Genomic DNA, 12,752 nt, shown 5'->3' on the forward strand with positions numbered 1-12,752 from the left:
TGTAATCTGTAAGTATTGCTGAAGGATTTGGTTTTCTGGCTTGTGTTTTCTGCATTCAGACAACAGTGGGGGAAAGTAACGCGATGGAGCTGTTTCAGAGCTGGTAAAGTAAAGGGAATGAAAATGTCATGATAAAATCCGTGTTATAGCGTTTAATTTATTGTAGCGTTTTATTCTTGACAAAATACAGCAAAATATCATTTATGAGCACTTTGTTTTAATGCATTTGGGAACGATGAATATACAGGAGAAACGGCTCGTGCTGTCGTTAAAACGAGTAATCTTTTGCAGCACGTTTAAACGAGGAATATTTTAGACGTTATTATTCCAACGTTAATGGATGTAAATACTTGTGATTTTTTTAAATCATATTATGGTATTGTAATATGTGGTATCTGTTTAATGTCATTTCGGGTATATAGAAATACCGCTTGTTTTTTTTTTTCAAAGCAATTGGTGGAGAATTTGAAAAACAGTAGAGCCGGAGTCTGCATGGTATTTATTAATGCAGCATAATAGAACACGGTTAGCATTGCAAGATTACTCATTCACTCAATTGACAACACAGAAGTTGAGTTCTGGTTCATTGTGGAAAAACAAAATGTTCTTTTGTGTTCTTTGCTGGGATTTTTCAAATGCGTCGCAGTTAGTCAGTTTTATATTCTTCCTTCTAGTGATTTTCATTTAGAAGAAAAATAATGAAATTATCACATATGACTAGCGTTTGCATTCTGAAATATTTACGAAAGTTAATAAGAATGGTGAATGCAACACAAATCTTGACTTGCAATAAATACCGTATAAGGTTAGTCAGAGGTACCTACAGTATAGAAATTCTTATTAGTTGAGAATTGAAAAATAGAACAGAATTACAGTTGAAATAGTCAAGGTTGCTCTAGCATGCAAAGTTTTAGTTATAAACTTTACCATAAAAAACATTATTTTTCAGTCACACCACACCCAAATGCAACTCCGTGGTCAATGTAGTGCGGCTATATTTTCAAGATAGACAGCAATCCATATGATTTATAGACACTATACCTGCATTAACGATTGCAGTGCCTTATTTAGGTACTATGCATAATCCTACAGTACATTGCTATATTTATTTTTTTAGCGTAGTCATTTTTATTATTGATTTTAATACTTGTACTTTTCAGCTTAACGCTAAAGTCTAAATTCCTATATAGGTGCAGTAGTTTCAATTAATATAGGTGGATGAGGTATGTTGTTACCATTTATTAATTGTAATGTTATTTTGTCTTTAAATAAATATAGACGTCTTGTCAACAATGAAAAAGCAGCAGAACATTTCGTAATGTTAGTAGTTGTAATTTGGTATATTTGTCAGATGTAATAAATACATTTAGCTTCATTTTTAAATTAATAGTGGTCCTTTAGTGCAGCACATAGAGAATCTTGTGTTCTAATATTAAAAAAAAAACAATGCATGTTGTCTTTTTACAAATATATTTAAAATACACTTGAAATGTATAATACAAGATAGGCTCCGGTTCCCCCGTGACACTGAATTGAATGCAGCGGTTAGAAAATTGATGAATGTTTACAATGTTGGATTCAAAAGCCATATTATGGGGAAATGTGTTGCCTTGGAACTGTTAATTTAATGTTTGTATGGTTGTGAATGAAACATTTTTCTGTTTTGCTGTTGGAAGGTCCCAGGGGCTGTTCTACCATGATAGTGGGGCTAAATAGAGAATGAAAACTAGGCTCTAAAACGAGCACCAGTCCACTTGTGAGCTATTTGAATCAACATATAACAATATGTAAAATAACCAATGTTAATCAAAGTCTGCACATTCACAATAAACCTCAGACCAGTTCCTTAATACATTGCTTATTTTGATTATCCCTGAGGGATTTGTCCTTGCCCTGAGGGCGATTGTTGTTGTCATTGGCAGCTGAACAGAAGCAAATCCTTCACAAACCAGAATGCACATGTATTGAAGGATTTAAGCAACAATTATAAAGAAATAGTGCAGTTTAATTTTCATTAGCTGCACAGTATATGAAAGAAAAGATGTACAGACTTCTGTCTTGAAATAATGTGCTACTGGGAATTAATGATTCACTCTTACAAAACCAGAATGTTCCTTTATGTTCATCTAAATAGATTTAGAAAAACATATCTTTTAAAAAGCAATACATACAATTTGAGATGTTGGTCATTAATTTATGGCTGTAAATAAGGAAGGTGAAAATACCATTAATAGTGTGCAGATAAATGGTCATGTTGCATAAAATAAATGCTAAATAATATATGAGAAACTAATTGGTTTTCTTGTCGTGCTTTTAGTATTTAATTGGTTTGCCTTTTGGTTAAAAGAAACATATTTTGGCATCTCTAAAACACATCCTTAACTAATCCATAGAAATTATTATATACTGAACTGCCAAATTTAATGGTATCTCAGAAATTGCGTACTCTATGACAATGAATAGCAGAGATAAGCATTGCTCTTCTTACTGTTCAGCTCTGTCATGCAATGTTAAAAAGAGTTTGATGCAAAAAATTCAAATTAGAATTTTCACAGGGAGGCACCAGAATTATTAGTCACTGCAGTTAAGCAGGATAGTGTGCCCTTATTATATATTATCCTCTTAATGTGTTCTTTCATATTTGTGACTGACAGAATAGTTGTGCTTAGAATGGAAACAAAAAGAAATCTTAAAAGTAATATACTGTACATAAAAGTATTGATAGTAATCTTATAAAAAGGTTTCACGTTTTCAGTCTTCTGCAGAGTGGGTTGTTGCATCTGGTGATATGTTTTTAATTATGTTTGGCAGCAGTGGTCAAATGAAAATAACACTCAACTATAGGGACATTTTTTTGATCTATGAAAAAAAAGAATGCATTCTTTAATGGTTCACTGAATACTAATATTTCAAATGTGTTTAGCCATGTTTTGATAAAGAATTCCAAAGAGGAAGTGACAAGCATAACATGCGCCATTCTTTTTAAACTAATCATCCCTCAGTGTGTGAAAGCTGTTAAGACCTCTTTATGTGGTGTCTTTTAGTGGACTGTATCACAGATATACAGTATGGTCCATATTTTATTCTGATTTGTATTACATGCATACAAGCATTCAAGCCTAGTGCAGAGTAATTATTCTTTTAAAATGTTAGTGCCACATGTGCTAGGAAAATAAAACACATCTTATTTGAAAATAACATTGAAAACAGATATATTCTGTTAATATAGAAAGCTTAACAAAGGACAGTTTCGTTGAACTGACATTTCTGCGTTTGATGGAGATAATGCATGGTCAAAATATGAGATCATTGAGTCATATGTACTGGATGTATACATGCAGGTGGTGTGGGCATCTAATTATTTAATTCTGTAGGAATTTATTATACAGTATATCTGGGATATTTTAAGTATCAACAATTGTAAAAAAATAATCATACTTAGTAGAAACTGTATACCCGTTTCAGGTACCGTATTTCACATACATTGCACATACAAGTAGTGTGATAAAAATAGCTTAAGTTAATACAAGTACATTTCCAAAGACCAAGAAATTATTTTTGTAAAGTTACGGTAGAAATCCGTTCGATTCTTGGGTAATGCAGAGTTAACCTAAAAATCAACATTATATTTGCAACAAAAAAGATGCAACAAAAAGTGAAACAGTTTTGACACTAAAAATCTTTATTTCTACATAAACTCCTCTAAAATAAATAATCCCATTAATGCTCGAATGCTTCAAAAATGGATAAAATATTTAACATAATCTGCATTTTCTTTTTTTATTTTTTTTACTTGTTGCAATTAATGTATTTTCATATTTAATTAGAACACACACAACGTGTACTGAAGAGACAAGAATAAGGTATAATAACACTGCAAATATTTAATGAGAAATTCTAAAATATCAAATAGCAATATCAGTGGTAAGGAACAAGTAATAGGTTTATTCCATGCTGAAAAAAAAGAAGAAAGAGAACACAACGTTTCGGCCGTGGAGCCTTCTTCAGGTGAATAACAGGGATAACAACATACTGTGGATTTTGTTTTCTTTACCTAGAGTCTTTTAACAAACAGTTTGAAAGCTGGGATACACAGTGATGCAGCGGCTAATATTGCTGCTTCACACAACTGGTCCTTTGGGTTTAATTCCTTGGGGGCTATCTGTGTGGAGTTTATATGTTCTTGTGTTTGCTTGGATTCTCTCCAAGTGCTGCAGTTTGCTTCCTCATGACTACATTTACCTTGTTTACTTTTAATAATAAAAGTTGCCATATAGATTACATAGATAACATCTTAAGTGGGAAAAAAAAAATATTATTTTTTTCTTTAATCTGCATTACTTTTGTTGTTCAGACCATTTTTACCAAAATTGATAATGATCAAGTTTCTACCTAGCTGGGGCATACAGTATCTGTGACCTTGCACTATAATCTTTAAGAGTTACATTACATCTTTATTTGCTCTACAGATTTAACTAGAATTCCTATTTTATTTTAAATACTTTTTAATGCTGTTTGCCGCTGATGGTTTTAATTCTATTTTTATATTGTTAATATTATAAGATAAATTAAGTGTGATTCTGGGTGAATCATGTTTGAAGTTTTAACTCCACACTATTTGTTAATAGTTCTTTCTCTTTTCATTTCAGCATTTGAATGTGGATATTTATGCACCATTTGGATTGCTGAAACATAATAGATGATGTGGGAGTATACATTAAATGAAGATGGTTTTAGCAGTTCTGAATGTGCAACATTTGCCTTTTTTATAGAATATTGAGACCTGGATTTTAATTAGGCTTCTTCAAACCTCTCATTTTCATGTTATACTGTACTTATAATTTAAAATGAAAACATAACTCCCTTTGCAGATGAGAAATATTTAATGTGATCTGTATTTTAGTAAAATAAAGCTTCATTTTATGGATAGAAATATTTTTCCCAGTCAGTTTTTCTCAAAGGTAAAATTTGCTTAACAATGGGTTCAAGATATTCTAATGCAATTAAATGCTTTACAACCTGTCTTAATACAAAACAAGACCTTGACATGAATTTTTGCCTTTTTGACCTCCCTATACAGTGTATGTTTATGTGTAATGTGTAAAATATCTTAAGTTATTTTACGACTTGAATGCAAGAACAATTGATATTTTAATTGGAAAGCAAGTTGAAAAGATACTGTGGTTAAAGTACAGTACTGTATAATAGCTAAAAAAACAAAAAGAGTTAAGGCTGTGTTATACTGTATATTCTGATATGCTTATGAAGACATTTTGGCAGGAACTGTGTACTGTTTGCAGAAGCTATTTAAGAGGTACAATATGGTAAAGTAGAATAATTTGGAATATCTGGCAACATTTCTTTCATTTCTTGATAGATGGGTGGAGAAATAGTCTGTCATTAATATTATATTGAACTTTTTAGTGCTTTGATGGGTTAACTGTTCTGTAGATGTTTGGCTTTTTTTTTTGGTAAGACCCTCTGCTGCTTTTTTTCTTTTTCTCACTTTAACACTATGGGCAGATTACCTCATAGGCCTATGCATGCTCTCCCAGAACAGAATAAGGGTCCTGCCATTTATCATAAATGTTTTTACTGAACTAACACAACAACCATGCATAGCAGGATGAATCAATGCACTGTATTTGAATGATAATTTCCTTTCTAATTATGAAATTAGGAAATTCTTCAGTATATACAAGGCTATTATACTGCTTTCCCCAGTGATGGTACTGTAGCTACAGTATCTTAATATTTTGTGCTACTGTATACATAGCAAAAACATTTGATGCAAACAGTTATTGCATCACTTTGAAGTTTTATGTTACAATGGTAACTTGCATTTCAAGTCTAAACGTTTATGATTAGCCAAGATAATTTTGCATGTATCATTTAACATATATTATCAGACAAAATTATTGTTCTGAATAGTGCTGCTGCAACTAATACATGTGTATAACCTTTCACTGAAAATTAATAGGCAAAAATGTGGAGCAAAGGTGGAGACAGTACCCAAGTGGAAATCTGAAAGGAAGCTTCCCTTTTGAAACAGATCTCTTCAATCAACAGTTCTCAAAACATGCCAATGGGTATGATGGCAAACAGAGTGATGAAATGGATAGCTCTTCTGCTGGAGCAGGTGAATGTCAGGCACAGTGATCAAGAGGAGCAAGAACCTCCAGCTACAATAGAAAACGATAGGAATGATAAAACAGCTCTTCAGGTCGGAGAGATCAACAGTACCTCACTGTTTATCAGTGATACTAGACCTAGGATTAATTAACATTTTAGTAATTGTTTGCTTGTATGGAGCCTACTACTTGTCCAAACCTAAATCAGAAATACCCTGCCTTGGTCAGAGGAATATGTTGGAAAATAATATCACTTATATAACTAATGACCTGTTTTTCAGACGATTTTAAATCAGCCAAAAGCGTAGGGGTAGAACTGTATGTTTTTCTTTAATGAAGTAGGAAGAATATAATGAATTTATGTATGATAAACATAAAACCAAATTGCAAAACCTTATTGTTTATTATGGAGTCAACACCTTACTGGTGACATGTTAAACAGTTTACCTTTATTTTCAGATCTGTAAACTGAGGAAAACATTTAGTGTTTCATAGGTTTTGAAACAATAGTCATTTAGATTCAGATTACCCTGTGTACTTGCCACAATCAGTGATTTGTTTTTAGATTTAGCAAATTGTGGTCAGTTGTATCACAATGCTAGCAGTATGGCTGGAAACTACAATGATTTGCAGGCTAATCTGAGTAAACAAAACTTGCTGATTCATAATGACCTTTGTGCTGCACATTCAGTTAATTAAGTGGGTGTCATAAGATTGAAAACAGCTGTCCAAATGCAAGCATTTTCTACGGGGATCAACAGTTCTTGTACTGTTTTTGTGTTGTCCACTTGTTGGTGGAACATATGTTTCCACAGTGTAAAAGGCCAGTAGCTTTTGACACTTAAAACATTGTGTGTAACACAATGGAACAGTGCTGCTGATTAACATGAGCCCTTTTCCCGAACTATTCTTCCATCAGAGAGGCTTTAAAGAATTTATCTGAAGATGTAAATTAATTGCTCAAAATATGACAGGAGGTTTCAGTACTGCATGATAAAAAGGGAAACCTTCACACTGTTTTCATGGCTCAGTTTTGTTTCATTGTACTGCAAAGATTTAAAATGACAAGCGTTGTGTTGCAGAAAAGTGACATTGACCTATAGACAGCAGTTCAGCTAATGGAATTATTGCAATCTTTTGTGGCTTCACTTAGCAGTTTGATGAGTATGAGAGGTCTGCCACAAGTGTCAGTGGTGCTTGTAAAAAAATATGAACATGAACTGCATTGCATGAGAAAATACAATATGTTTGTTGATGACTCAGAAGAACCTAAGGGGTTACTTGTGAGAAGCCAGAAATTTTGAGTAGATACATTCAGCGTGATAACTGACTGGTTTTGTATCCCTTTGGGTTACTGCTTCAAAACTACTCAGATATCAGTGACATTTGCAAGCAGGTCATACAACTGACTTCAGTCTACTGAAAATGAACTTTTACAGGTTACAGAAACTTTGTTGTTGGATGTATTGAGTTTCAGTTTTTTGTCAAAGAGGATAAAACAGTTTTGAAGCCTTAGCCGATTTGTTTTTTCTCATTTTCCGTAAACTCTCAACTTTACCAGTTCATCAATTTCACTTGTAAGCTAGTGCTACTGTATGTTTGTGTTGGAATTTTGCAGCATAGTGGCATATTTCTGATGCGGAAAGTAGATGAAGATTTTCATAAATCTGAATTTGCCATATACTTCTTTGTATGAAGAAGTCTGGTTATGTTTGCTTTATACCTGCTTTAAAACTCTGAACAACACTGAATAACTCCATGCAGATTTTTTCTTGGTCTTGGTTATTGTATTGTTTTTTATTAGGTTTTTTTTTAACTTATGTTGATGATAAAGTCAAGGTATCTGTTTTTTAGCTGTAGTTTCAAAGCTCTCAAACTAAGATCATAATCTAGCTACAAAATCCTTTAAAGTAGTTTTTGTCAACAGCCTGAAGTGCAGTGTTTCTTGAAATCTCTGCAGACCTGTGGTCCAGAGGTTTCAAAGTAAAGATGTGTCCAGCTTTTCCATTTTCATGAAAAGTAAATAGAACATAACTACATATTTAGATTCTAAATTTGATTGACAACTTAGATAAATTTTCCTGAATACACAGATGCAGCTGTTCAGAATGCTCAGGGTGTTTTGTTACGTGCTGCAATGAACATGCCACGTTACACCTTAGGGTAATACCCAACACCTATTTATTTTTTTCAAATAATTTAATGCAGAACTGCAATACTTTTTAAAACTCCCAGGTGGCGTAGTGTAACCTTAACCTGCCTTAACATACGGTAGCTGGTAAGTTTTAGCCTATTCCTTCTTCTTCATAAACATCTGCTTCAAATTCTCTAACTCAGTCACTTAACCACTGTTGTGGTTATTTTGGAAAAAGTTTGACGTGCTTGTTTTTAACTACATTTTGCTGTCATTATTTTTCTAATGGGAAACAATATGCTTGTAGTTTCATTGAAATTCTTGCAGAAAATGGAAAAAGTAACTCATCAAAATTAAGTAGATTTGGTTCAGTGGTAGAATGTTTGCTTGCAGTTGTATTTTTAACAAAGACTCTCTTATACAAGAGAATATACATATTCTCTTATAGAAATATAATAAATACTATGTATGTAGCATTTTGACATCTTTGATAATATCACAATATGTATATCTATTTGTAAGCATTAAAATAATCTTAATAATACATGAATGAACATGAGTGAGGAAACGTGTGAATACTGTCAGGAGTTAAAACCAGTTCTACAGGCCAGATTAGACCACTGATCTCCAGTTGTTTAAAAGGGCAATAAACAACAAGATTATTTAAAATTAGTGATATTATGAAATCAACAAAAATTGTTTGCATCTCCCTTGCATCTGCCTTTCTTCCCTCCTTCGAGAGGTGAAAAATGAGGTAGCTTTTGTTTGAACAGTAAAATTAAATCAGTCTCTAATTTCATAGTGTAACCCCAAGAGTTGCCATTTAAGCCTTAAAAACACAAGCAAACAATTACATTCTCTTAAAAACAGCTTTAAGTAACTTGTCATAATTGTTGCTGTGACAATATTTTTTAAAACTGCAGAAGAAGAAATCAGTTTCTCACTAGTTAATTTTTCCATTTTCTACAAGAACTTAAAGTGTATGGTTATTAATTACAATGATAAGACAGCGAATTGTAGTTAAAAACAAATATGTTAACACATTTCCAAAATAACCACAAGTGACCTTGTTAAAGAATTTCATGTAGATGTTTATTAAGAAAGTGGAATATGCTACTCGTATCAGCTATAAAAATATATTTATATCTATAAATAATTACAATTATTGACGTTCAGAAACTTTTTTTTTTCAGCTTTCAATATTTCCCTTGGGTTACATTCTATATTAATGTTCCATATTAACCGGATTTAAAGAAGTACTGCAACAGATTAAGTTAAACTAATGTTTTCATGAACATCTAATGCACCACAAGTTCTACCTATCAACCTTCTTTGGCTACTGAAGATTCTCTGGGCACTGTACCATGGCATGCCAAACTCATCTTGACGCAGTATGGAGTTTTGATGCGCAATCTGAGTGGCTGCATCTGTTTTCTTTTAATTCGTTAGTATCAGGGTGTATGTCAAAGAACATTGAGTTTCAGCAGAAATTAATAAGAACTTGAAAAAAGGGCAAAAGAATTTTGTCTCCAAGCTGTAATTTGTTAGTAACCCCCACTTAATGGAAAGCATAAGCTGAACAAGGCAATCATTCAAAAGATTCACTGTATGTTTCAAGTTCATTATAGGAGACATTTGTGTGACCTTGACGTTTTACTGGCATTCTCAAAACATCAACTTGTGCAATTTGCTTTGTTGGTACAGTAGGCCTGTTAAATACAGTAAAACTGTTAAATACTGAATTGCAAATCTGTTTTCCAGTATGGCATTTTATTGGGAGAAATATAAGAAAATGCTCTTGCATTGGTTTTGCTTACAAAATGTTGCACTCAATGAATGTGAGTTGATAAAAGAATGTCTGAAATTGTAATCAATGAAAAGAACTTTAAATTTAGCAACTGAAATATGTAAAAGATCAGTCTGATTCAATAATTACAAGGTGACTAGGTGCAGTAATTACCATTATTGTGGGATACTAGAGTCTCATTGTTTCCTCTGAAAGAAAGCCACACTGAGCCAGAAACGTAACAACAGCAACAATCAGTCTGTGGACCTCTTTCCAACAGGCATGATCATTTTCAGTTCCAAGTTTGTCTGGTGGTGGTTAAATCCAGAGTGATGACTAAGAAAACCAGGCAAGAATCACATTACTGTGAAAAATGTTGCTCTCGTCCTCATTAGTGGAAATTACAGCAGCTTTACAATTAGATCCACAACTATGAAACATTCTCACATGAAAATACAAAACACAAAATACTCTACTAAAAAACAATCCCTGCTGAAAAAAAAAAGCATATTCTTAAGAAAAAAAGAAGAAACTTATGAGGGATGGGTTCTCCCATCCCTCCCATTTTTTGAGTATGTGTGAAAAGCTATTAGAAAAACATGTCTGTGCTGTTTTTCAGATACTGAACAAATAGTTTTTGTTTGACATATTGTTGGTCCTTTTGTAAACAAACATGTTTGCATTGTTTCACTAATTGGACTGGACTGGTCTGTTTGACTGACCCATAGTTTTACAAGTGTATTTTTTTATCAGCAGTTCCTCAAAAATTATTTTTTTAATTTTTTTTATTTCCTCTTTGCACTATCATATGTTTTTTCTCTGTTACTATTATTATTAGTTATTTTAATATTTTTTAAGAATTAAAAATTGTATACTTATAGTATGCCTTTATTTTCTCTGGGCCTCCTCTAACCTGATGAGCAGGGCTGCAGCTTCTAAAGCCCATGGATTAGTATGGCCGTCTTGAGAGCAGATGTACGTAGATCATCCTTCTTTTTCCTTCAATTTACTTTTGCATATTCTTTGAGATTGGAGCTTTAAAATGTTTTACATGTTGTTCTTGAAATAGTGTTACACTCTCAGCTTTACATTGGTACATAACCATGTTTATAAATATACTGTATAGTCCTCACCAAAAAAGGTGTTGTGGTCCTTGACTTTTTTGTGATTACTTTTTTTTTGGCTCTTTTAATTCCAGACAATATTCTCTTCATTTTTCTTAATACTTGAAATGTTGTTGATGGCCATATTAATAGGGTGGGAACAAATGAACATGATGCAATAAGCATAACACTCTGCTCTCCACAGCTGAAACTGTCTCCTTTCTTCTCTTTTCAGCGTGGAATAAATCTATTACTTGTTCCTTTGCAGCCTACGTATGCTGACGCAGCTACCCACCAGAGCGACTTTAAAGAATAAGTAATAGGTTTATTCCATGCTGAAAAAAAGAAGAAAGAGAACACAACGTTTCGGCCGTGGAGCCTTCTTCAGGTGTCAGTTCAGGTGGGTAGCTGCGTCAGCATGCGTAGGCTGCAAAGGAACAAGTAATAGGTTTATTCCATGCTGAAATAAAGAAGAAAGAGAACACCTGACACCTGAAGAAGGATCTACGGCCGAACTGTTGTGTTCTCTTTCTTCTTTTTTTCAGCATGGAATAAACCTATTACTTGTTCCTTTGCAGCCTACGCATGCTGACGCAGCTACCCACCTGAACTACATTAAAGAATGTTTGTTTCACTCCAACAGTAACTAGTTTGTAATTACTACATAGTATTTACTGCATACAACATATACACAAACATTATTTCAAGGTAGAGGCATCAGAATATATTCCCCACTAGAGTAATCTAGTTGTTCGCAGGAACCCATTGATTTTCCATTTTATTTTCCATTTTATCCAATACAGAGTCACAGCAGAATCAGAGCTTATCCCAGTAAAAAGAGTGCTAAAGTCAGGATACTTTAGTCTTAAGGCACTGCCACTGGGCCTGATGATGTTGATGTTGTAGAGTATTCTTTAGACAGTGGTCTGTGATGTATACAAATGATTTGACAAGTGAGTCAAGTCTGGCAGACAATTAGAGAGTACAATGGTACAGTCTTGCTGCTATGATGTCTCATGTGGGCAACAACATCTAGAATAATCTGGAGCATTGTCGGTTGATAGTTGTGAATGAGCTCATAAAGTGTGGAGCAAGAATACTCAAAAGCTCAGGCTGACTGCAGCAGGTTCATGGCTGTCCCTATTTTTCTTAGCACAATTATGATGGTCATTTGAACTGATTCAAGACAGAGAGTGTCATACTGTAAATCAAAGTCATGAGATAGCTTGATTGCATGCATAATGTACATACTTAAATACCCATCTTTTCGCATATTGCAGTTGGGTAACAAGCAAGTTTCCTTCAAGATTTGTTTCAGAAATGGAAGAAACTATGTATGATCAGTAACGAATTAACATTTATATGCACTGTAAAAAAAAAGGGGCTGTGTACACATTCTGGGAAATATCTTTTGCATGTGCTCAAAAACTGGCAGTATAAATTTGAACATTGCAATCATAGGTGATACATAAGCATTGATAGTGGCAACAGGGGAAGCTCAGCTATGTGCTCAGCTGTGGTCAGCTGTGGTGGGCTCAGTTATTTTAATATTTGGGGTAAAGATTTGAAAATACAGTTCTTCATGGCATTCTATAATT

General features: G+C 33.4%; 1 protein-coding gene across 9 annotated transcripts in view; it reads left to right on the top strand.

Annotated features, from left to right (window-relative positions):
* The window catches only part of LOC102696776 (pituitary adenylate cyclase-activating polypeptide type I receptor), a 142,871-nt gene that overhangs the window by 598 nt on the left and 129,521 nt on the right, over nt 1-12,752 (top strand). The window contains exon 2 of one of the 9 annotated variants that reach the window (XM_069191203.1): nt 5,981-6,139. The exons of 6 other annotated variants lie outside the window; for them this stretch is intronic. The gene's annotated coding sequence lies outside the window, so the exon portion shown is untranslated. Of the gene's footprint in view, nt 1-27; nt 104-5,980; nt 6,140-11,005; nt 11,027-12,752 lie in introns of those variants that run through there. 2 more of the 9 variants (XM_015354278.2, XM_069191204.1) reach the window with 2 other exon arrangements.

Source organism: Lepisosteus oculatus, chromosome 6 (assembly GCF_040954835.1).
Source record: "Lepisosteus oculatus isolate fLepOcu1 chromosome 6, fLepOcu1.hap2, whole genome shotgun sequence".
NCBI classification, from domain to species: Eukaryota; Metazoa; Chordata; class Actinopteri; order Semionotiformes; family Lepisosteidae; genus Lepisosteus; species Lepisosteus oculatus.